The sequence below is a fragment of the Balaenoptera physalus genome (assembly GCF_965194825.1).
Source record: "Balaenoptera physalus genome assembly, chromosome: 11".
Taxonomy (NCBI): Eukaryota; Metazoa; Chordata; class Mammalia; order Artiodactyla; family Balaenopteridae; genus Balaenoptera; species Balaenoptera physalus.
This window is the reverse complement of record NC_138896.1, coordinates 91,630,026-91,656,990: the sequence shown is the minus strand read 5'-3', so window position 1 is coordinate 91,656,990 and position 26,965 is coordinate 91,630,026. Positions and strand designations below refer to the sequence as shown.

Here is a 26,965-nt window from a genome sequence, read left to right as displayed (position 1 = left end):
TGTCAACCAATTAATCCATCAAAAGAGCGGTGATACTTAGAGATGCCCAGCAAAGGTTGAACCATCACAGGCCTGTTTTTTAAGCTTTCTCAGCCGTCACTTTCAAGAGGCTAACAGAACCCCCGAGAGGAATGTTCGAAGCAACAGCACACAAAAATACAATAAAAGAGAAGAAAAATGGAAGAATTTTGGCGTGAAGGAGGCTCTCTGCCTCTCCTTCTTGTCCTGAGGTGTGTTAGGTAGATCGGTCCCGTGCTGAGCCCTGACAGCTTGTGGGGAGAAGATGAATTTTTCAGGCAGTTTGAGAAATGCCATCCACACCAACTGATACCCTCCCCTGGCAGCCGCTTCCCTCTCTATCTTTTATCATTCCTCTTGATCCATCATCTAGAGAATGCTAGAAGGCAGGAGAATGTAGGTTCCAAATAGGCATTGGTGCCTGTTTTCTATCTTGGTTTGTTTTCAAAAACCTTTTTGAACTTTTGAACTGCTAGTACCCACGGGGCTGTGTGCAGGGGAGTTGATAAATAAAGATAATGTTGATGTGAGTGCCGTTTCTTTCATATGTAACTAAAGAAGCATGTGAGTTCCAGATAAGCTTTTCTTAGGGAAAAAAAAAAATATTCTAAATGTCAGAGTTTTTTGAGTAGGGGTAGGGGGGACTCTGGCACTAAAAGACATCCTTAGACCTTAGACTGATGAAGAGAAAATCAAGCCGATAGCTTGTAGGTAAATTTGGCTGAAGGCTCTTTGGTTTTAGACTTCCCTCCCCTTTATGTGTTCTCTTAAAATCCTCTGTTTATTATTGTAATTTTACTCTCTGTTTTTGCCTGCAGTGGTTACTTTCTAATTCCTCCTCCAGTAGGTTGAAAAATGGGGGTGTCTACATCTTACACAATGTGTAGCGTGGGTATGGGAGTTTGTTCTTTTCTTAACAGAACTTCTGAGGAAAAAATTTAGCTTTCGTTACTTCCCAAGTATCTTTTGAAAACCCGAGGTTTTGTATTCAGGTGAAAGTAAACATGAAGCAATAATTATATGTAAATTAACAAAACAGAAAAGACTGTACTTTATAAACACCCAATCCAATTAAATACCTGGTTTTTAGATTGTTTATTACCATTTTGAAATAAACGGTTTCATTGCATTTCTGCCAATCCTGAGTTGAATCAGCCAGCTGATGGTATCCACAAGATTTACCCTAGTATTAGAGACATAAACATAATATTTCACTTGCCTGCCAAAAAGTTTTTTTTAAAAAAACAGCCTCAGCCTCCCACCCTCCCAGGAAAACATGCACTGCCAAGTGCAAGGTGAAAACTGAGAGCTTATCATATAAAAAAATCCCAACAATTACGACCCAAATCGTGGTCGTAATTGTTAACGTTAGATTAAGCAGATTTGGCATCAGTGTTTCAAATTTCAACTTTCTGCCACCGTGTCTACGTCTTAATTATCTTTGGATTAACAGATCGATGTGGAACACAGTAGACATTTCCTAGGTAGTTGTTGAATTAACGAACAGGGAAATTTCTAAATGACTTGATTCAAAGCTTGTCACACGTAGAGATTTGACAGTGAAATGAAGGTTTGTAAGAAGTGCAGAGGTTGAAGTGGCTGACTGAGGTTTTGTATAAAATGACTTTGCTCTTGCTAAAGTCTGACCACGTGGCCTTCTGATCCGTTTGACTTACATATCTCAGGTAGATGCATTTCAAGCGTGGAGAAGTGGTAGGAGGGGACTTTTCATCTCATCGTGTTCCGTCTTGGTAGGCTGCAGGATGTCGAAGGTTTCACCCCACACCTCCTTTCTCGCCCCTCCCTCTTAATACTGGTGCTTTAGCCTCGGTGGATGGTAGAGCTCTGGTCTGTGCAGAATCAGGCATCTGATTTTTATTGACATTGGAGAAACACATAGGGTTTTAGAACTTTAGGAATACCCAAATAGTTACTTATTTAAAAACCTGCTGGGATTTCTTACACCTAAACTGCACAGTGGGAGAAATGGTGGGAATCACAATAGATGCCACATTTTCTTAAATCTCTCTTTGGTCATTTTTTCCTTCATGACTTGGGGTCCTTAGAGAATGCATCACATTGTGAAGTTGCTTGACTCCGCTACAAGTGCGTGTATGTGTACAACACGTACATAGCTATCATGTGTTTGTACACGTGCACAATACCTACATATATAAAGTATATGTGTACATATGCTATGCACAATACATAATATGTGCCCACACGTGTATACCAAAGTGTATACACACACAGACGCACGCGTAGTACGTGTGTGTCTGTTACATTTTCTCAACCCAAATAACTCAAGTTTCTTTCCTAACACAAAAAGTCACTCTACGAAAGTTGAAAAATAAATATTATAATCAGCAAGTCATCACAAATAACTTTTATGTCTCGATCAAGCTATTAAATGCTTTTTTATTTTTAAGTAGATAGGGGAATAAAATAGCTGCATAGTTCATAAAGTGGTATGCCATTACTGCCTGCCGTGCCCAGGAATTATGCCAGCTTTTTACAGTCATGAAGGAAAAGCAGATTAGAACTATGATCAATGTATTATCCTGTATTTCTTATTGTGCATTCCCTTTCCTCTTTGAGCACCTTTGTAGACTAAATGGCTACTAATGACATAATTACAATTGTTTGTCACCACCATAATGCGTGATTTCCGATCTTATCATGAAGATGTAAGTTAGATAAAGGAGGAGTTTTGGCAGGAAGACAAAGTGCAATGATTTATTAAAGGCCAGATGTGGTTGTTAAAAGCTTTTCTACACAAGGCTCAATTGAGTGATGGGAAATAGGAATGAAATCGCTCTGCACACCCAGCCTGTGGTTCTTGGTGTGAGTGACACCGTTGCTCATGGAAGCATGACAAATGAGCCACATGTTTTATTGTTGTGTACATGTTTTATGTTGGAATTTAAACAGGGTGAGAAAGGTTCACATTAGCTTACACCCGCCAAGTAGGTGTTTAAAGGAAACTAATGAGACTTGGAGTGCTGGCAAGATTTTCAATTCGCTTAGTGCCTCATAGCAAGAACTGAAATATCTTACGTTTCTGTCAAGTTTCAAAGAGGGAAAATCCCAGCACTGTTAAAAAAGACACAGAGAGCGAGAGAGAGGTTAATATGAGAATTCAAAGAAATCAGAAGCAAGTGGAGACAAGATATTACTTCAGCACTGTTGACATATATATTGTACACATAGACTTGACATATATACAGTCAGATTAGAGAGATGCTCTCAGGAAGGGGCACAATTTCTGGTTTTAGTATTATTTGCGCACACAAAGCTCTGTTAAAATAATGTTAAGACCCTGGAGTGATGGAAGCTGTGAGTGGTCCGAAGAGGGTTTTCGAGCTTTTGGAAGAAGAAAGAGGAAAAAGAAGAAAATGGTTCTATTTTAAAGCCATTCTCTGGTCTGAAGGTAGGGAATCGCTTTTCTTCCTGTCTTTCCTTCCCCCTCCTTCCCCCCCCCCCTTCACTTTCCTGTACAGTCTTATATGGAGAGTGACACCGTAGGATTGGTTCTGCGTCGTATGGAGCCTGGAGCTCTACTGGGAACTCTCTTCCAGGGTGGATAGCAAAATCACTTTATATAGTTGAAGCTGAGGACCTCAAGTTTCTTAGGTTAACTCTGAGGCCAGTGAGAGCTTTGGTGTGGTGTTCATAACACTGTGACCTGCCCTGTCCTGTCAGTGGAAACTCCAAGTCCCTCTTCTTGTTTTCTCTCACAGTTCCACAGACTTGCTAGCTCTTACCATAATTTATGATTCCACGTGTATTTATTCCCCAGTGTCCGGCCTGTCAGTTCCACAGAGGCAGGCATTGTGTCCCTGGGCCTGTCACTTGACCTGGCACAGGATGTACATGCGGGAAATTATTTGTAGAATGACTCAAAAGAACCACATGGACAGTAGCCTACGATTCAGGATGTCACTTGGAGGACACGAGCAAATCCATGCAGATGAAACTTTCCCAAACGATAAACGCGTGTCCACATAATTAATGGAGCAGTTTAGATGCCCCGCTTGCCATCCCCTTAAAGTTTGGAGCCTTAGAACCCAGTTAGGTCCGCCCCCTTCCAAATTGAGTTTTGCCTCCGGGGATGCACCATGCAGTTCCAGGGACTGCCACTTGATGGCTCATACCTGACCCTTGGAGAATTTAAAGAACAGTCAGAAAAATACACATGCTTTCTGCCTCCACCCCTTGGCACTCTCTCTTCCATTTAAAATATTATATATGTCCTTTATGACTCACATAGTATTGGACTTTATAAAGAGATGAATACAACTGAAATGCAGGGAGTAACGTTTTAAAGAAACGAGACACGGAGAACCAGGGCTGCCTCCAGGGCCGCCCGCCCCGCCCCCCGCCCCCCGCCCCCCGCCCCCCGCCCCCCGCCGCGCGCGCGCAGGCGCAGAGCTGTGCTCAGGGGCCCTGCGCTCGCTTTGATCCTCTGCTGCCGCCATCTTGAAATTCTGAATAATCTTGAACAAGGGGCCGCACGTTTTCACTTTGCACTGGGCCCTTCAAATTACGTAGCTGGTCCTGCCCATGGGTGTGTGTTCTCTCTCTCATCGTAGTTACATGTGACTTTTGGGCTCCTGACTTTCCTTACCCTGCCAGCGCTTGTGTTATCTGAAGGTAGGTTGCCTCGAGCCTGATCTTACCGGGCCATATGGCTTCTGAAGGCGTCACTGAGTGCTTGGTAGGAAGCCTGAACTCACAGGACACAAGCAAATGGGATAAGAACTTTGGCTCGGACTCAGATTTGTGGCTTCAAATCCTGGCTCAGAACTTCCCAGGCCCAGCTTCCTCATTTACAAGAAGGAGTTGATGGTCGTGTGCCTACCTCCTAGGCTTGAGGTGAGGATTAATTGAGGTGGCGGGTAGAACAGGCTTCCCAGATGCCTGGCTCGGGGGAAGCACCCGTCCCTGCTAGGTGCTGGTGTGCTCACTGGGCACCGCATTTCTGGTTACACCTGACCCTTAGCTTCCTGCTCTTTGTGGTCGTTGCTCCACTGAAGTTGCACGACTCTCGCCGTGCTTTGATGCCGTGACATGCCAGCACTCAAGGTTCTGTGTGTCCTGGGACTGGAGTTCAAGGGAAGACTTGACTCAGCTCTGCTCACTCCCTTTTCCTAACTGAAGCCCAGGCTGCTTCCTCTCCTGTCTGCTTCCTCCTTTATTCAAATGATTAATGAACGCAAAAGGATTTGTATAACTAAACCCAGCATCTTGTAACCCGTTTCTGTTTCCCAGTGGTTCAGAGATGTCTCTTACTCAGTATATAGTTAAAGGAACCAACCTCTTTTCTGCAGAGCATTTAGAACACATTTTGAAGCAGCTAAGTAATTCATAAGTAACCTCGCCCTCCCCCATTCATCCAGGACATTTGTAAAGCATTGGCCACGTCAAAGGGACTTGTGGTCTTAGGGAGAGAGGCTACATTATTGGGGACTGATAATGACGTGGGATATGATCCATTCATGGATCGAACAAGTTATCTATTAAAGACTGCGAGACGGCGTTTAAGGACTGGGAATATAGCCGTTCACAGCACCATCAAGAAGCTTGCTGTTGGGTGGCTGATATTCTAGTTGGGTCAGATATTAAACACAATATAGAACAGTACCAGATAAAAGTGCTGGGTAGAGATAGAAAATGAGATGATAGAATAAAAGAGTGCCTCTGAGCCACTTTGGAGGAGGTAGACCGGAAAAGCTAATCGGAGGAGGTGACGTGTGAGCTGAAGTTTGAATGGCAGGACAGAGGTAGCCAGGAGAAGGTTGGAAGATAGACATTCTAGATTTAGGTACAACCGGTGCTCAGACCCTAAGGTGCCGTGAGCTTGGTGGGTTTGAGGAAGAGAAAGAAGACCAGTGTGGCTGGAATGAGGTGTGTAAGATGGAGAGGAGAAATTGGTTGGGCAGGAGAATTACTTGGGACCTGATCTTGGACTCTGTAAGACAGAGTCATGTGCTCCCTGAGCTTTAGTGCTCTGGCTATTATTTTCAAACTAAAAGGGAACCAGGAGTCTGTTCGGGTGCAAGCTGAATAATTCAATCAGTGAAGCAGTCTCCAGGTGTTCACCAAGGGGGGGGGAATGGATTTTACCTGGATTTATCCACTTCAGTTCTCCAATTAAGAGGCGTAACACTGAAAGGAGCACTAGAATTAGAGTCCCAAGACAAGTCTCAACTCTCCTGGGACAAGCTGTTTCGTTTCCCTGACGAGTCATTTCATCCATTAAGACTGATGATGCTTTTGACACAAGCTTGGTATAATGAATTAATGACTTAGGGCTTGTGGCAACTACTTGACAAATGAAAAATCATATTAGATAGCTATTATTATTGATAACCCTTCATTTGATCACCTTACCTACTAAAAATACCTTATTTTCTTAATTATAAAACCGCATTTTTCTATCCATTAAAAAGATTTTGTATTATATACGGAGCAACCTAACAGGTAAATTCTCGATAGATATAGCAATAGTTTCCTTATTCCTTAAATGGTTCCCAGGTACTGGTTCACACTCGTAGGTAACTTTTTGACCTTCTATTTTAAGGCCTGGGATATTAGAACAAATGGCCACCATCTATGGAATTTTGTCTCCTAGATTTCATGTCTCTTAGCTGGACTGACTTTGCAATCTGGGAAAGCTTAAAAAGAAGGGTTAACTTGTAGTTTTAAAGAACTTGCCTTTAAAGAGGACTCTCCAGAGTTCTTAAAAAACAAAAATCCCATCACTCCAAAAATAACTGCTGATCGCCTTGGATTTGGGCTTGTGGATATGAGCAGTTTACATGCCGTTCCTTGGGAGCTGGTAATTCTTGTGGAAATTTGGTCTACGTAGTTGACATATTTGATAAAGGAGTTGGCTTTTGTCTCTGTCTCCTTCTCAGAATCTCTTGCTCTGCCCAGCAGGACATTTGTATATGTCAAAGCATCAGATAGGATAACAGGCTCCATCGGTCCCATTCTCCAAGATTCTTTCTCAGGAGCCATGTAAATGGCCCCAGGGAATTAGAGTTTTAAAATCTTATACTTCTTTGATTTCATAGACACTCCTTGGAAAGATTATCTCAGATTACTGGAAAACTTTATTGTTAAGTTTTAGAGAATTTTGCATTCTGCTTAGAAATCATTTTCAAGTTTTATTAGAACATTTACTAGCGATGGCACTAATTATTTTAAATATGACCCTGGAAATGGGCTATGTCAGCTTGAAAAGACTATTTTTAACAGAATTTGGTTTTAAAGGCAGGTTTTATGGACATTATAGTAATACCATTGTTATCTAATTAGCATCCACTGTGCAAATGTACGTGATATTAGAGAGGCAAGTATACATAAAATTATAAATTGTGACATTTTATGAGTTTTTTTATCATGAGTCTTATACAGTCATCATTACTTAACAGTGTGAAATGTGGCCTTAGACATTACATCATGTAAAGACCAGGAGACAGAAAAACTGAAGATCAATTTTTGATTATAATAAAGTTTTAGTATGAGGCATTTCTGAATATGTGTCACAAATATGAGTCATGAATTTCACACCAAACCTGACCTATTATATGATTATGTTTCGACTTCAAGGGGTTTTCAGTGTTTAAATTCTAAATTTAATTCGAAGGTTTCAAAATGATTCACATTCAAATCTACTTTTATGTTTTATAATTAAATAAGAAAATATTGCTTATACCTACATTTTTACTATTCTTGGACATATTATAATTACTTCTTTAATTTCACCAATAAAATAGCCCATTTCTTCATTAGTAAATTACAAGGCTATCTCAGTGAAAAAAAAAATTAGTTTGAATGTGGCTTGCCATCTCAAATAGTCATTTCAGTTTGGAATTTTCTCACTTCTTTCATTAGTTCTTTTTGTAAAATGTGAAGTACTTTCTAGGTAAATTAATCCCTCCCAAGTGGTAAAATAACTTCGTTTTTGGAAAGAGTTATTAGAGTCTTATTCTTTATAATCTTAAATACCACTTAGGTTAGAGTGAACAATACATGAAAAAATTACACTAGTTAAAAAAAGAATGATTACGACCTAGGCCAAGTACATTGCAATTATATGTTCATGGAAAAGTGAGCTTTCTTCTGGGAAAAGCATGATATAGATGCCCATGAAATTTCCAAAGTTTAAGTATTTTTGTAAATTAGGTTGTTCCTAGTTAAACAGGTGGCTTTAAAGGCTGGTTTCACTGTTGTTTTAATCATAGTTTAGTTACCATGGAGAAATATGCAAGTTAGCATTTATACACAGAAGTGAAATTTATGCTGCATAGATAATAGCCTAAATTTAGCTTGACTTAAGTTTACCACTTCCTTTTTTTTCAACCCAAAAGAATAATAATATATCACATATATCCATTAACAAGTTAATTTCTTTAAACGCCACTGTTATATTTTTAGAGAATTTCTTTTCTTAAGCTTCAATGGACACTCTGTCAATGTGACTTTTTCCTGTGCTGAGCATAATGTAACATATTACGTTTGATTTGCTCTAACTGTGTCACCCTTAGGTTTAATAAAAGGCTTTGCTAAGTTTAAAATCAGTCATGTGATGAAAAACTAATGTTTGGATATATTGTGTCTCGTGGGGTTTTGCAAAGGACTATTATTTTATACTGAAAATCTTCAGAAAATATGCAATGGTGTTGGGACCGTCCTGATTTCAGAGCTCAGCAATAGTTTTGATGATCGTTTGGCTATATTTTCTGAGACAGGTCTTTATAATGTACTCTTTGGATCTCAGTGTCCTCTTAGCTGGGTGACAGATTTTTCACCCTGAATTAAGAGGTTCATTTGTGTGGAATCCAGCAGCCAGGAGCTGCCTTTGCTGCCGTTTGTTCTACCCAGTACCTCAGAGCGAAGGCTAAGTTTTCAAGGACAAATGTAGTAAAAGTGTCCTCATGCAACACGAGGTCCCCCAGCACAGGGAGAGAGCAGCAGATCCCTTTCAACACCAGCTGTTCTCACAGATATAGATTGCTGCAGTGAAATTTTCTTAATATAATTCAGGAAGCTCTAGAGAATTCTCCAAAACAACTGTGCCAACAAGGAAAATGTTGAATTTTTCATCAGCTGCCCAATGCTGAGAGTTAGTGGGCAATCCGTTCATTCATGACCAGATGTTCAGCGTGGTAACGCTCTGCAGTTAACTTGAACCCTGTGGCCTGTTTACCATTGGCTACAAGGACATTGGCAGCAAGCTGGCATTGGAGAATTGAGGCCTGTACAAGCAAAAGACCGAAGTGTGTGTCTGTGGCTTCCTGGTTTTCACCAGCGACCAGACAAGGTAGGGAGTGATGAAAGAAGAGAACGCCATCACATCAATCATCCTGGAGGCAAGGAGAATTTGCTGTAGGATTGTGTCTTGGGGGAACAGTTGGCAAATTCTTACACTCCTTTTTACTTGGGAAGAAAGGCGGTCTTTGTTTAGTTGGATAGATTTTTTTTTTTTTTTTCAACCTGTGTCTAAACCATCAAACTTTTTGTGGTGAGGGCGATGGGTGGTTAAGACAGTAAGAAAAAAGTTTCTAATTTTAAACTGGAGGAAGTCAATAAAGCTGACTCTTAATATTGAAACCTTATGAGGTCCAACCTGGAATTGGAAATATGTGATATTTTTGCCCTGGGTAAACTTTATTTTTATAGGTGGGGAATATCTAGATCTTCCATTCATACAGATTCACCATTTCCTTTATGTACATGTTTTGGGCCCATGACATTTTTGTGAGCTGTTTTAAGTCATAGTATTTGGGGGAAGGGGGGACTTAGATAAAGTAGGGGTTTTTGAAGAAACGATAAAATTTTCCACCCTGAAAAGGATTCTTCCTTAAAATGATGAGCTGTGTTTGATTCTGGAAGTGAGCATGGGAGGCAGGATTTCATAACTTATAGTTTGTCTCAGATGGAGGACTTTTCTTCCCACCTCCATGGCGCTGCACGGTAATTTATTGTAAAATATGCATCACATGAAATTGACCATTTTAACCAACGGTGCAATAGTTTAAAGTATTATTTCAAAGCTGTAAGGGGAAAGGAAAGAAACAAATTTTCTTTTTTGACCATTTTTATTTTGGGGCTCAAACAGAGCCATCCCAACAAGAAGTTGGCCTTTGTTTACTTGAAACTAGAAGAGAAAGTCATCATGGGATAAACCTTTTGCTTTTTGGAGGCTTGGGCTGTTTGCTCTTCCTATAGAATTCCCAACTCCCCCTGCCACGTCTTTAGTGACACCCATCCTTCAGGGCACAAAGGGAACTTGGAGGGTCTTTGGAGCAGCAGAACCCTTGCAATATTGATGTTTGCTTTGGCAGAGCTTTCTGCCTTTGGTTTACAAGGCTGTAGTAAACACTTCCTTTGCATTTCCTGCTTACAAAGAAAGCGGGTTACATGTTGCACTGAGATAGGGAAATTTCTCAGTACTCCATTTACACGGGCATTTCACTAGCCCTTCGAATCACACCGAAGGAGTCTGTGTTTCATTTGCCTGGGTGATTTTTTTTTTCCCCTTTTCTTTCTGAAAAGTCCCTTGGCTTGTTGACTTGGAAAAAGCAGGTTTTGAATTACAGTAGGTACTGACGTTGGGCTGCCGGGCCACGCTGTTTCCTGGGATGCTAACTTGCTGATAGAAAAGCGAGAACCAGTTTACAGTAGCTCTGACACCACTGTTACCTTTCCTCAGTCCTCTCCAGCTGCTCCCAGCCCTTCGGATGCCTTCGCCGAGCACACAGTTTGTTCTTGGGTGTGAAAGCAAACAGTATTTGAGTTGGCGGCAACTTCTCTTTCAGTGGAGTTTGCTGCCTCGGCAAGAAACCGCAGCGTGAGCTTTCTGCTGCTGAAGGTTTCCACTGGCAGGATGGCCTTTTCCCACATTTCCTTGGTTTAAGGAAACAGATTTCTGAACTTTTTTTTTTTTTTTTAAAGACAAAATGCCAAAATTTAACAGCTGGAGTTAGTATATAATTTATGGTTTTTACTTTACGTTCCTGTGGATGTATCAAAATTAAAAATCGGCAATTATTGTTAAATTATGCAAGGTTTTGCAAAAAGAGTGATTAAAAATAGACCCTCTGTTAAAAGGAATTCAAAAAAGTCATTGTTACCCAAACAGGTATTCTCAATTATTGTATCTTTAATGGTTTTTAATTGTTATAATTTACTGATATTCTGTTACATCTCTCAGAGGAGTTGTTTCTGAAAGCTCTTTGTTTTTCCTTTGAGGAATAAGTAGGAGTTTGTTCATTTGAACCTCTTCAGCTTTTTTTTTTTTTTCCAAATTTTATTTTTTATTTTTTTACATGTCAGTGTTAATCCTTGCTTTAGGTAACCCTTCTTGTCACAGTGGTTTTGTCTGGAGAATCTTAACTGTGAGAGCAAAGCAGACTCAGACCTGTTGCCTGTCAAGGTGATAGTTTTTGTCAACAGGGACTCCTGTGCCTCTCGAGGAAGTTATCCAGGTTTTTGTTACAGGAGAGAATCTACCTTTTTTTGGGCAAGCGTCGATTTTCCTATATTACCTTTAGGAGAAATTTATATCCACACCTTACAGATTGAGCATACATATTCCTCATTGGCTGGAGGCCTCGCTAAATTGGTAACATATCAGAATCAGGAAACGAATGCAGTCAATCAGTAAAAAAAAAAAAAAAAAAAAAATGGCTGAATGTTGCCTCCAGATAGGTAGTATTTTTGTCCTATCAGAACACAGAGACTGGTGGTTTTGTTGTTATTTCTCCTTCTATGGATAGAGGTGAAGACTCTGAGAAGCTTTATTAACATCTCCAAAAGCCACACCTTTATTTAAAAAGTGCCTCTACCGTGTGTTTTCCTGATTTCTCAGAAAATAAAATAGGAAGTGAGAAGGCCGTTCTCCTTGGTACGGTGTGTTACTATAAAGGTCATTCAATCTACATGTTAGATTTAGGGTCAGAACGTTAGCTGTGATGAATAACAGGGGACAAAATTTTTCTTTTCTTTTCAAGGATAGTGGCAGTTAATCATTTTTATCTGCCCGTCTTGTAGACTTGATTAGATTTATTATGTATGCCGCGTGTTTATGGCATTTTTATTATATGTTGTTAATTTGTTGTAACTGCCACCACTTTTTTTTTTTCTCCTTCCCTTTTCTCCCTGGAAGACCCTTGAAAGCATCTAAGTGTCAGTTGTTACCCTGTGCTTTGAGAAACTTTATTTAATTTTTAATTTTAAAAAAAGGCATGATAGTCTACCGGTTAAAAAGAAAAGTACCAGTGTTATCATGTATCTTAATAAAAAAGGAAAACTTGCAGTTATGTTCTGCTACACACTTATGTTTTTTTGTTGTTGATGAAGTGCTACATGTTCGGGATGGACTTAGAGAATCCACATTTTTAAAAACACTTCATCTGAAACCCAGAAGGGAGAGCCGTCGAACATGCACTGAACTGCGATCTTCTTTCTTACTGGAAAGTTGTATACGTAGTTTGCAAATCACTACTAGGGAAGACAATTGCGACGTGCATCACTTCATCAACAGCAAAACATTTAAGCTGCTTAAAAAGTCAGGCAGTCTAAAGATGCATTTTAGAACAACACACTCTTTTTTAGCTTACTAGCTCTCAGAATGGTTATGGAATCTGTTAAATATAGAGGCAATTCTTTAAATAAGGCCGACAGTTAAAATTGGGAAGCAGGAGAATTAGATTGGAAATGATTTACGATGAGTCTACAGGACATTCAAAAAATAAAGTTAGCAAAGGAAATCCACTGGCTGTATTGGCTACATTACAGCAAAGGATTTTTACTTTTCCTCCCTTTTGAATTGGCTGGATATATAGGCAATGCAGAGAAACAGACTTTCAGGCGGAAAAATTGACAGCGTTTTTCTTTTTACTGTATGCTCTGGCATTGGTTTGGTACTGGCATTCTAAGTCTCTGACTATAACTAAGTCAGTTTCTTGTTTTGACAGTTACAAACTTTTTCAATAACAGAGAACCACCCATTCTCTTAAGAACATTAGACGCTGAAATAAATAGAAGCTGGATTGAATAGCAGCTTTGTTTTCGTCATGCATCGTGAACATATGGGTCCTTAAAAAATACCATTTGAAGATGACACGGGTGTGGTTATCGAGCTTACAATGTGTAATAATCACAGATGCACACAGGTCACGTTTAAGAATTGGTATACATTTGTTCATACTCCACCAGAAGAAGTTTATCCACTTCTGTGGAACAAACAATGTGAATTCAGAGAGACAGATTACAGACAATGTTAAGTTCTTTAGGTATGAAATGGTTCCACTGACAGCTAAAACTTGTTCTTATGGTGGCTTATTAAAGCATTTGAAATTCTTACTTATAATGGGAAGAGAAAAGAAATATAATTTTAGAAATTTTACATATAAAATCACTAATTATTCCAATTATAGCAGTATTAAATTAACCAAGAAAAGGTTGTATGTTTACTAACTAGTAGTAGAGAGAGGAGTTTATGGTGATGAAGTTATTAGGCCAGCTTTTGACTTCAGTGTTATAAGAGATGCACGATGCCCCGTAGTGCGCGTGAGAAGGTCGTTTGACTCCTTCATCCTCTTAGCTCAATATGTGTTTAAAATTGCTATAGGCAATTCTGAGAAAACAAAAGTTCATATTCAAATGCTGTACTTAGGGAAAAAGTGCTAAGAGAAACGAGGTATTTCTTTACCCCCCTGGAGAATTTTAAGCTACAGCTTGCTGAAGATGTGAACTTTAGTTATTTGGGTTAGGGGAAGAGAGATGGCTTCCTGGCTCTTGGAAACAGAGTGGATACACAGCAAAGACCAAAAAGCTTGGTGCTTGAGGAGACCAACAAATAATTCCCTTTGGCCGGGACACAGAGTTTGTAAAGGAGAAGAGAGAAAATGAGTTGGTAGGTAGCTGACACATGACCGTAGAGGACTTCAGGTTTGGGTTAAGAAGCAAGGAATTTATTCAGTAACATTAATTAGTATTAATAATAGCAGACAACATTTGCTGAGGGCAAGACATCAAGCATAGTGATTTACAGTTTGTTACGTTTTACTCCTTACAAGTATCCAAGGAAGGGGACGCTATTATTATCCACAGTTTACCATACAGATGAGATTGAGTCTTGGAAAGGCTAAGCCGTCTTGAGATGGAGCCAGGGTTTCAAACTGGTTCTTTGACTCAAGGACCAGCCTTTTGAAGACCCTAACGACACAGCCAGTGGGCACGACCAGGGTTTCTACGAGCACAGGAATCGATCGCTCAGTCAGAGCCGGGCTGCAGAATAGTTCATGTGTCATCATTTTACCTACCGACTAGAGCGAGGAGCCCAAATTAGAGGAAATGGTGATGTTTCTGAAGAGCCACGATCAGCGTCTTCAGTAGGGTCGTTGAGGAGATTGGGAAGGAGAAGACAGAGGGGTAAAAACACCTTTGAAGTTTCATTGGCTGGACTTGGTGTGAAAGAGATGGACGATTGGAGAATCGGGTGGCTGTTCCCCACTCTTGTTCCCAGAAGATGAGAGAGGGCAGGCCAAGGTTTGGATGTCATTTTAGGTGCAGGTGTCAGTCTCAGGTGGAATCTTACTGGAAGATGATGAAATACACGTTGAACACGAGGCTGGGAAGGTAGTTGGGCTGAAGATGGAGATCTGAAGCCAAGGGAGTGAGTACAGAGAGGCAGACTGGTAGGTTTAGTGAGGGGGGAGGGAGGGGAGAAGAAAGAGTGGCTGGAGAAGGCGACCGGGAAATAAATCAGCCTCATGAGATAAAGAAAAACCTTTCTGCACATTGAAGATGACAGATTTGTAGGCCATGCTTCAGACACATACCTATACATATTCATATTTGTATACATATTCATGTACATATTTATATATGTCTTCCTATATACATTCATATGTATCACTGTGTGTGTTTGTATGTGTATCGTGAGCATGTGCCGTTCCCTCAAGCACACAGATGTGTACTTGGGAGCCTTTCAAACCCCCCGGGTAGGCTAGGTGTCCATCTCTCCCGTGAGCCACCCACAAGGGACGATTCTGCTCCATAGTGCTGCGACCTGAGAGCCATAGAGGGAAGACGGGGTTTACTTCTAGATAGTGTAAGGTTCAGACCAACACATAGAATTTTATACCCCACCCCCCAACGCATTCCAACCCAGAAGCCTGGCTGCTTTAAATGCTATGGTAAATGCTAAGTGATCTATAATAGGATTGTACAGAATTCAGCAAGATTACCATTATGTTGTGAAATATGGGCTAAGAGTGTGGTCAATAAATGTGTTAACTTTTCATGTGGGGTGATATTTTTCTCCTTTGAAAAATCCATTCATCTGCTGAAGTGCATTTGGGAAGTTCACGGCTTTCGTTGCTTTGGCCAATGCAGGATGGTGGTTAAGAATTTTTTTTTTTTTTTGCTTCCCTTCTTTAGACCTCTTCTTAATTCCTAACAAGGTTCACAGCGAAGACTTTCAGGTCTTTATTTATTTTCCCCAACAGCCAATGAAATGCCGTGTTATTGCTAAAGTCTGTTTGTGTTATGGATTGCAGAATGAGGTAGTGGCCTTTTTTCTTTTCAAGATGCCACTTAAGTGATTCCCTTTCAGGATTCTTTAAACTGTCACCCTGATGAAAATTGCCCTCCCATGTTAGTAACATTAAGCTTCTCCTTCTTGATTCCTTACAGGGACTTTGACTCAAGGGTTAGAATGGTTCGGGGACTTCCCTGGCAGACCAGTGGTTAGGACTCCACGCTTCCACTGGGGCTAGGGTTCGATCCCTGGTCGGGGAACTAAGATCCCACATGCTGCACAGTGCAGCCAAAAAATTAAAAAAAAAAAAAAAGGGTTAGAATGGTTTGGAACACCTTAAAAAGCTTTCGTGCCACCCGTTCCACACACTGTGAAATTCATGCGAACCCTTTACAGACAGTGATACTCATTTTAAGAAAATAGATTTAACAAAATTGTGCCAGTCTTCACACCAGTGCCTCTTGGGATATCATCCACTTTTCTCCTGGGGGGTCCCCAGTTGGCCATATGGCTGAGGACTTTGTCATCATGATTTGAGAAGTCATTTATCAACGGAGGTCACCCTGACTTTTGAGATTCTAATAAAATTGGCTTGAGCCTTTGTCTTATTCCCCATGGGACTTCCAATGAGAATTTCTAGAGGCTTCATTTTCATGATTGATTTTGGTTAAAGAACTCTTGATATTCTCTCTTCTCGCTGCTGTGTGCTTTTCTCCTCTCAGGGTTGGAAATCAGCTGCTCTCCATAATTTCCTTCCAACACAGCTCACACAGGGCATTGAACTTGAGGGAGTTCTAAGAAGTTTGCATCAGAGAAACTTAGAATGAAATGTTCTTCAGGCTTGTTCTTAAAATAATGTTTGCCCCCTCTGAATCTGTCCTTGGATAGCTTTCTGTGTCGACCTCCAAACTTGTACTTTCTTCTCTCTTTCTCCTGTCTTCTCGCCTCTCTTTTTTTTTTTTTTTTTGCTTTTTGTCACCAGCTCATATTTCTTAAAAACAGCAATTTAGCTTTCTCTTTCTGTTCACCGTCTCCTTCCAAGCTGAGTAGCTGGGGACCTTGTCTTCCACATTTCAAGTAGTGTATCAAGAAGGACTGCTGACACGTGGATGGACCTAAACACTGTCATACTGAGTGAAGTAAGTCAGACAGAGAAAGACAAATTATGATATCGCTTATATGTGGAATGTAAAGTAAAGGTACAAATGAACTTATCTACAAAACAGAAATAGAGTTACAGATGTAAAAAACAAACTTATGGTTACAGGGGGTAAGCGGGGGGATAAATGGGGAGACTGGGATTGACATATACATACTACTGTATACAAAATAGGTAACTAATAAGGACCTACTGTATAGCACAGGGAACTCTACTCAGTATTCTGTAACGGCCCGTAGAGGAAAAGAATCTAAAAAAGAGTAGATATATGTATATGTATAACGGATTCACTTTGCTGTATACCTGAAACTAACACAACATTGTAAATCAACTGTACTCTAATAATAATCTTTTTAAAAAAAACCTAGACAAGAGGAAAAGAAAAAGAAAAAGGACTGCCGTGCTGACTGGTGAAAGCATCATCTATTCACCTGTACACATGTGTAGACACCACTTCCCATTCTCCCCTCTCCCTCTCCTTCACATGTAGCAAAAACTGAGACTACTTTGCATGGAGAGATATATTAGGGTTTTATTCCAACTTTGGCCTTACCCATCCAACTCCATTCTTTTCAATTGCTCCCCTTTACTAAGCCAAATAAACAGGTTATGCCTTGAGTTGCATAGAGGCCTTCAAAGTGCAGGCCCTAAGTACCAGCATCTTCTCATTGATAATTATTTTCTTATACAAGGTCAACAGTCTGTCTCTGAATACTGGGGCAAAAAACCGAAATCTCAGCCTTACAAACACCTACTTTATAGGGATATTTAACAGCATTTTATTTGTTCCTTTGATCATCTCATCTTCCTTGTAACATTTACTGCTCGTCTGCCATTCTTAAAACAACGTCTTCTGTGGTAATGAATTCTCCCTTTTCCCCTGGAAACGAAGGATGTTAATGAAATGGTTAAGTGGTGCCTTTTGCTGCAGATGTAGCTGAAAGCATGTGCAGTTACTGAGCCACCTGGAGCCGGCTCTTCTCCTCATGTCACTTCACCCTAATAGTGTCGGCCAGCATGGCCATCTTATAATTAGATGAGGAACTTCAGGCAGTTTCCTGATGTTGTTATCTTTCACAGTTTTCACGGTGATGCCCCCGGCCTGGGGTTACAAAAACTCTGAAAAATATCCACCACCCTCGAAATGCACACTTACTGATTATTTTACACATTATGATACCGCATCTAAATCTGTCACTGGAACAGTGGTCCCCATTGCCTGCGGTCTTAGAATTCCAGGGCTTTGAGAAGTCTAATCGTGGAGTTTTTCAGTATTTAAGTTAGGAGGATTTTGGTTGTAAGCAACAGAAAGTCCAGTTCGGGCAGCTTAACCAGTGTCACTGGCAAGTCCTTAGTGGGTGAACTGCAGGAGAGATTTGATCAGGCTCTTTGCTCTGTTTTCCACAGTGGAGCTGACTTATCTTTAGACTGCCCCTATGGCCAAGTCATAAGATGGTTCCTAGCAACTGCTGGGCTGTAGATTTACTTGAACAAGCCAAGCAGGAGAGAGGAAAGGGGGATCTTTTCTTAAGATTTTTGGACAGATTCTTGAAGCTCTAATTGGACAAGTTTCCAGCACATTCCACTCTGCCGATGGCCAGGGAGATGGGATGTACTAATTAGCATATCCTAGGTAATATTTTTGCACCACTAGAGCCAGGTGGAGTCAACCTCCCCAGAACCCTGTGACTCCTCAACTGTCCCTTGGTTCTGTGTGAGAGGGGTTTGAAGGAAAGGATGCTGGGGCCACAGCTTCAAATGTAAACCTCATTGACCAGTTTTTTTTTACGTTTCAAAAGGCCTAAAGTGAATTCAGTAATTTGCATGAGATAGCACCTCAGGGGTTAACCAAACTGTCTTTGGCTTTTGGCCATGAATATCTCAATCTGTGAGCTCTGATTGGCAATTTGGTAGATATTCTGTATTAATTAATTCCTAACAAATAAATTTTAGCCGGTAGAGTCTTCTGAAACTTAGTGTCTGTGTAGGTGGGAGCGCTTAGAACTTGATAAAAATAGTTCATTGTGGTTAAAAAAGAAATTGGGAACCTCAGCCTTCTGAGTCAATAGCAGATAAATTGAGTTGTAATTCACCTAAGAAGTGATGACCAGTTGAAATACTGTGCAGATGTGGGGAAAAAAATGACCTCTAGTTGTACTGGTCTTAGTTCCACAATTTAAAATCCAGCATTTCAAGTGCTTTTTTTCAGATATGGTAAGTTTTACGTTTTACTAGCATGTTTTAAAAACATTAATCATATGGAAAGAAAAAGATGATGAATTTTAACACTGATGGTGTCTATGACTCAACAACAGAAATTGTTGTTGGTGGAACCACCAAAAAACATTTCTCTCTTGGGGGAAAAATGTGTAGTTGAAAGGCCACAGAAGAGTTGCATATTCAGTAAGAGTAATGAGAGGCAAACGCAATAATGTAAGATTGTTTTACAGGAAGAAATTTCTAAAAAGAATATAGCCAAGCTGTTGAGGAAATTCATTGTTAAAGAATAAACATTGTGCATATCAAACACTGAAGAGTGTAAAGTGTGTGGATGGTAATGTGAACTTACTCTAAGATGCAGGAAGTCTTTGATGCTTGGTGCATCTTGGAAGCATTTCCATCAGAGTGAAGAAAGCTATTGGACTCTTCTTAGGTCATACTGGATATTTTATCAGTGCAAAGTGATATTTGCTGTGAAGCATTTGGCCTAGACTCATGCTGAGCCGCTTGGCCTTTTGCTGTTGTTTTACCTGACTTAGCCAGCGTTGGTTGTTTTGGACTGACTGTCTCACCAATTGCCAGACGAGGAATTCTTGGCCAATGTGTCAGGGTCCTGTGAATGTAAAATAAGACCCTGCTGCTCCCCATGGGGAGGCTGGCCAACCTGGTTTTCTTGGGTAGCCTGCCTGACCCCCCGTCCACTAGGGGTCCGCAGCTCAGACTCCACTCTGACCTTAGAAGACAGATCGCTACGTCTGGATGTCTTATTTACATAGTCTTTAGTTTTGTATCCCAACCCCTCCCTGCCTGCACCCATCTTCTCGGTTTCTTATTTTTCAAACTTCTCTGCCTTTCTCAGGCGTTTTTCATGACTTTGCTTATGGTTTCCCTGATTTTGATCTAAATACCACCTATACTTTATGAGCTTCTGTTTCCCTTTTAAGTTCCTTCACTTGCTGGAATATAAATCAGTCTATTTAAAAAGGAGATTTTTACATTATCCCTTTAAAGAAAAAGTAGTATCAGTTACCAGAGCTCGATGGTAACCTCAAATAAATACTATGAAGGCAGAATGATGGTATACACAGGAGTTGGCAAACTTTTTGGTAAGGGACCAGGTAGTAAGTATTTTCAGCTTCACATGCCTTTATGGTCCTTTTGCAGCTACTCACCTCCTCTGTAACGCCAGATCAGGAGGAAACAAAACATAAATGAGCAGGCATGGCTGTGTTCAAATAAAACTTTATTTATGGACGTGGAAATTTGATTTTCATTTCATGAAATACTACTTTTCTTTTGATTTTTTTCCCCCAAAACCCATCAAAAATATAAAATCTCTTCTTATCTCATGGGCTTTACAAAAATCAGCAGCAGCAGGCCAGGTTGGCCCACAGACCGTCATTTGCTGACCCATGATAAAAACTCACTGTAGACTGTTGCCTACTTCTTCTTAAGGTATTGAGCTGGAAGGGTTCTCTCTTTTTTTAAAAGTGGACCTCCGCATGTGTGCGGTGTCAGACCAGCACCCAAATGAGGCTATGACCTTGACATAATTAGAAGGGTTGCCCTGGAATGTGAAAGAACACAACTAAGGATGCAGTTCAGTGTAATTTGTTGTCCTGTCTGTACCACCCAAAATCATTGTAGTGGTTTAAGTCGAGAACTTCAGGAAATAATGCCTTGTCTCTTGGTTCTACCCGGTCGTTATTCTAGTCATCATCCAGATAACATCAAGATAAAGATACAGGTAGCACAGGAGCGAGGCAAGAGGCAGAGAAAGGGAGAGGGTTCAACATCATAGCTAGAAACAGCCAAGATTAGTGATGGGGGAGGACGGGGGTGAAAGAATGGCTTTTTTGATAAGGGAGCAAATATCTGGAAGAAGAAAAGAACTTCGTAGACCAGAAGTTGGTTAAGAACTTGAATATTTTGCCAACAAATCCATTACCCTCTCTCGTCTTGCTGATAGTGTCATGTAGTATCATGTAGTATTACCCGTTCATCTCCCAGCAGTAGCTTCTTTGGTGTTTGTGTGTCACATCGTTCTATTCCAGAAGTTTCTGATGTTAGTATTTCCTCTCCCTTGGCAAAAGGAACAAGGGAAATTGGTGACCCAGGACAGTGTCTCCTTATCCAACTACTTTCTGTCGCTTTGTGGTGGCTCATTCAGTGATAAACCTCAAATACAGGCTTTTTCTTTTCTTGGGCTGTATTGATTCTATTTTACATATGGTTTGGACAGGAATCCTTAAGTTATTTCTTGACAGAATTCTGTGTTAGAAAGCTAGCACCAGTGTGGCTTCATCTCATAACTTGAGATAAACGTCTGGAGGGTACGAGACTTTAGATGGCAACAATAGTGGAATATTTTGCTTTACACTGTGATAGGTAAGTCCACCAAATTCTGGGGAAGCATTCCTATATAGCATTCATAGGATAATAATTATTACTACTATAAGCTGAAAAATAATCAATCTTCATGTTACCAGCAAAAAGATGATTTTTATTTCAAAGCAGACTTCTGAAAATAAAGTTGTTTTTTCAAGTTGCTTTACTTTCCAGGATCAACATGAACCAGGAAACCTTATACCAGAAGTATTAGCTGATATGTTCTTAAGTGTGGTAGTATAATTGTCAAGTAATTACCCAAGTTGGGAAGAGAGATCTGGTTTCAAATTCTGGCTAAGCTACTTAGTAACTTTGTGACCTTCTGAAAGTTATTTCATCTTTTTAAGCCTCAATTTTCTCATTTGAAGATGCAGGTGAAAAATCACCTCCCTCACTTCAGGAATTGAACATATTCTAGTTTATCAGATGCTTGGGGGTTGCATGGGCTTATGCAAAAACAGTTCTGAGCACAGTGCATAGTAAGTAAAAAATATTTCCTTTCTGTGATACTTATTTACCTAATTAGATAAAAGTAGTTCCGATTATTCTTCTTCTGCTGGCTGCGTAGGCTGAAGTTAAGTAGTAGAGGATATTTCAATCTAGGAGTCACTATCCATCTCACCTTTCTACGTTTTTGCTGTCTGATTTAAAATTATTTTCTCTTACGTAAAAAGGCAGTGCGTGCAGCCCATATGAGATCAGAATTTGGGTACCTTCACATCAGTGACTGTGGCCCCCTGAAGTCTGTTAAAGTTGCTTTAACAAACCCAGGAAACGTTGACTCACACATTTTAACACCTTATCATCAATTCAGATGTTCCTGCTTACCCATTCACCATTTAGTTTTTTCCTCCAGTTTTTATTAATTCTGAGAATGAAAAAGGATGAAGAATCTATTCTGCATGTCGCTCAGTTTCAAGTTTCTACAGGTAAAAGGTGAATAAATATGACAGGTATCGTTAGATGCTCCTCTGTCCTCCCTTCTTTTGCTACCTGTCACCTTTTTTCAATTTCTTGCGTCAGCTTCTACATCTGGAGGATGTATGTGACCTGGAAAAGTCATCCTCCAGCCCCATGATTCTCAGATGCTGTCTGGGAGATGAAAGAGGACCGTAGCACAATGCCATTGAAGAGTCAAGAGGAAAAGCTTAAAAGAAAGTGAAGTCAAGGGGCTTCCCTGGGGGCGCAGTGGTTAAGAATCCACCTGTCAACGCAGGGGACATGGGTTCGAGCCCAGGTCTGGGAAGATCCCGCATGCAGCAGAGCAACTAAGCCCATGCGCCACAACTACTGAGCCTGCGTTCTAGAGCCCACGCGCCACAACCCCTGAGCCCACGCGCCACAACTCCTGAAGCTCGCGTGCCAGAACGAGTCCGTGCTCCCCAACAAAGAGAAGCCACCGCAATGAGAAGCCCACGCACCACGATGAAGAGTAGCCCCCGCTCGCCCCACCTAGAGAAAGCCCGCGCGCAGCAACGGAGACCCAACACAGCCAAAAATAAATAAAATAAAAATAAATTTAAGAAAGTGAAGTCAAGAACTCATTTATATAAAGTTGGAAGTTGAAGATGGTGGCGTGGTTTTCCTTGAGCCCTCTTTTGGGGTAAAGCAAATTCTAGACATAACTGACTACTTAAGCTGTTTTGGGTTCATAGGATCACAAGTTCCAGTTCCAGGTTGGTTTCTTTTTGATTTTTTTTTTTTAACTAAATGGCTAAATTACAAAATTTGGAATCAGAACTTTTTCCCAACTTGGGTTGGGAAAACTTATACTGATAACTTACGTTACCATTTGCTTTGGAACATAGTAACCAGTATTTCTGGTAATTTTAAGGTACACATTTTAAGATGCAAGTCACAGCTCTTAAGTACTAAGGCGACATATTTTTCAAATACTGTCTATGAATTGATTCAGTAGTGCCAAGGAATACATTTATCCCATTCCAAGGAGAACAAATTGTTCCAGTACAGTAGCTTTTGGGAACTCAGCCATACCAGTTTGCTGCTTCTGGGCCTTACTTTACTTGTCTATAAGATGGAATTAATCTTATTATCTCAATGGTTTGTGAGGATGCAGTGATAGAATCGATGTGAAATGCTTTTGTGATATTTTGTAATATTACATAGCCCATCAGATGCCATCCAATGTAATCTTTGAAATAATTGCTTTTGGAGGTTTCATCCTCCGTAAATTCACCCAGTGAATAAGAACAGTATTGACTGCCCTCTCTTCTTCGGATGGTTCATTCAGCATTGGAGAAACAGAAATTTTAGTTTGCATTCCATGAATCTTGCATCAGATCCTCAGTTCATGTCCCCCCTTTCCCCCCATCCCTATCATAATTAGATTTAGCATCCTTTCTAACTATGAGAGTTTTTTACAAATAATTTATTTTCTTTTTTTTCTTCCGGGTTTGTTGAGATATAGTTGACACACAACGCTAAGTGTGAGGTGTACAGCATAATGATTTGACTTACATACATCATGAAATAATTACCACAGTAAGTTTAGTGGACCTCCATCATCTCATAGAGATACAAAAAAAAAAAAAGAAAAAGAATTTCTGCCTAGTGATGAGAACTCTTTGGACTTACTCTCTTAGCAGCTTTCATATCTAACAGCCGTGTTAATTATATTAATCATGTTGTACATTACATCCCTAGTGCTTACTTAGTTTGTACCTTTTGACCACCTTCATCCAATTCCCCCCCCCCACCTAGACCCCCCCCCCCCCCCCCCCCCCGGTGACCACAAATCTGTTCTTTTTTTCTATGTTTATTTGTTTTTGAGGTGTAATTGACTGACAACACTATGTTAGTTCCTGGTGCATAACATAGGGATTGGATAATTCTATACATTTCAAAATGATCACCACGATAAGTCTAGTTACCATCTGTCACCATACAAAGATATTACATTATTATTGACTATATTCCCCATGCTGTACATTTCATCCCTGTGACTCATTTATTTTGTAACTGGAAGTTTGTACCTCATAATCTCCCTCACCTATTTCGCTCATTCCCTCACCCCCTCCGCTCTAAAAAAAAAAGTTCATTTTAGAAGTTAATACTCCAGTGCCCGCCAGGTAATGTAAGTTCTGAGGATACTTTTACAAAATCCTCTTCCCTGCTGTGATCTTCCAGCCTTATTTTTGTCAACAGCTAGAGCAAGTGATTTCTTCATCCTCGTCCTTTTAAGATCATTGTTATTATTTCCAAGTGCAAAATCAGAGTATTTTAGTTGGAGAAACCATTTCATTTCCTCATCATGTTTTGATCTAGAATGTCTCCTTGTACTTTTTATTCTTTACTTGGGGATACATCCAAGTTCTCAGATATAGAACATTTAGGGCTTAATTTAATATGATAAACTGTGAAGTCACTTGAATGTGCCTTTTAGTTACTTCTCTCTAGATTTTTCTATCTCCCAAGGTAAGATATACTATACAAAAATGTGAAAACAAGACCAAAAGCAAGTGTACACATCATTAAGTGACACTGAAATCATATAGTGTTTCTTTCCCATATCACACTGTTTAGTCTGTCTGGATTCTAGCTGTTTCTTTACTTAGGCCAACTTGTTGTGTCTTCCTCTGAATTTATCTGAGTAGAAGAATTAAGAGAAAAACCCCTGGGATTTCCTTCTCAAAAAGAACCCCTGACTCGTTTCCCACTTCTCCACATAGATATCAGTGAGCTCTTTTTTTTTTTTTATTTTCTGTGATCAAATTTAGAGGTAACTACTTTTCTCCTGACCTGGTAACTGATGACTTCTTTTTGCCTCTGTCTTATGGCAGTTCTGGTTTAATTTCTTTGGGCATTTGACTCTTTACGTGGCTAGAGATGCTCTCAAGCAGATTAGCAAGGACATCAGCTTTCCTTCAAGTGAAGGACCAGGTAGGCTTCTTGTTCAGCGTGTTAACCTTTGGGTCTGAAACAGAAACAGACTCACAGACATGGAAAACAAACCAAATGGGAAAGGGGGTGGGTGGGGAGGGAGAGATAAATTAGGAGTTTGGGAATAGCAGATACAAACTACTGTATGCAAAACAAGTGAACAGCAAGGTCCTACTGTACAGCACAGGGAACTACATTCAATATCCTGTAATAAACCATAGTGGGAAAGAACTTGAAAAAGTGTGTGTGTCATATATATAAATATATATAGCTGAATCGCTTTGCTATACACCAGAAATGAACACAACATTGTAAATCAACTATACTTCAATAAAAGAAAAAAAAATGACTGGTAGACACAGGAAGAAACCAGAGTAAAAGATAATGAAGCAAACTTTGATACCATTGTCTCTCTGTTCAAGGAGTGCCAGGAAGTTGGCAGCTGTTTTATTTGCCCAGGGTGTGTTTAGTATCTGTAGCTCTTTAATATTGGCAAGTAGGTAATCGTACTGTCAGGTTATGATACTTGAGGGCAGCCCTGTTACTTGGGTTGTTGCACAATAATAACTTTTCAGCTTTTTGCTACTTGCTATCGTTTGGGGGTTCAGATCCTCCTGAAGTTCATTTTCTGACTTGCATATGTGACATAGAATGAGAATGCTCAATAACATACTTCCACAAGAGACTCTTGTCTTAATAGTATATGTACAAAAATATTCTGTGTTTTAGTGGAAGTTACTCCGTTATAACCCGTTATGCGTGCTCCCTGCTGAGAAAGCATTCTAGAAACGGATGTCAGCTAAGGGACATTCATTCATTCCATACGTTTTCTAATTTCCAAAAATGTGCACCGTCAATATTTTTTCTTAATTGAACATTTTGTTGAACAGACGGGTGCTTTAATTATGGTGGTCTAAATTTACACACATTGCAGTGGTATTTTGCTACATTAATTACCTTACTTGTCAAGAGTAACAGGTAATTACTACATCAGCTCACCCTCCTGCAGTACATGGAAACATAACTTTATTTGAACAGATACAAGAAACCAGAGTATGGCCACCCCACACCTTAGCTTGTGATAAAGGCTGGCCGTTCTCACAGTATTTGTTTTATAATGGGGCGGGGGGGTTGGGGGCAGAGGTGAGCTGGCCCTTTTCCTTGTGTGTGTCCACCTAAGGTGGAAACCCAGAAACTACGTCATAGATTCAAAGAGTCTGGACTGGAAAGAACCTTTGGAATAATTGAATTCATGAAGCTTCTCCTTACAGTGTGTTTCACAGAATGACTTTTCTAAGTCTGCACAATAAGTAAATTAGTGTCCAATCCAGAATTGGCACTGATTTCACCCCACCAGGCTGGTAAAAAGCTTAAGAGATGTTAACGATTTTTAAAAAATAATTATAGAAAAGTTCTCACCGATGGTTTGGCTGCCTTGTGAAAAGTATTTATCCTGTATTCTGTTGAACTGCCAGGTACAACTCACATCATTTGATTTCCTCCTCAGTGTATGGGTGTCAGCTGTTATGACAAGTTGTGTTAAAATTCTACTTTAACTTTTTTTTTTGGTAAAGGCGCGGACTTTTTTTTTGGAATTTTGGAATTTTATTTTATTTTTTTATACAGCAGGTTCTTATTAGTTATCTGTTTTATACATATTAGTGTATACATGTCAATCCCAATCTCCCAAGTCATCCCACCACCACCCCCTCCAAGGTGTG

General features: G+C 40.1%; 1 protein-coding gene across 9 annotated transcripts in view; it reads left to right on the top strand.

Moving 5' to 3' along the window:
- FOXP1 (forkhead box P1) overlaps positions 1-26,965 on the top strand; it is a 590,027-nt gene that overhangs the window by 182,141 nt on the left and 380,921 nt on the right. The window contains exon 1 of one of the 9 annotated variants that reach the window (XM_082412248.1): positions 22,368-23,020. The exons of the other annotated variants lie outside the window; for them this stretch is intronic. The gene's annotated coding sequence lies outside the window, so the exon portion shown is untranslated. Of the gene's footprint in view, positions 1-22,367; positions 23,021-26,965 lie in introns of those variants that run through there. 9 annotated transcript variants of the gene reach the window in all.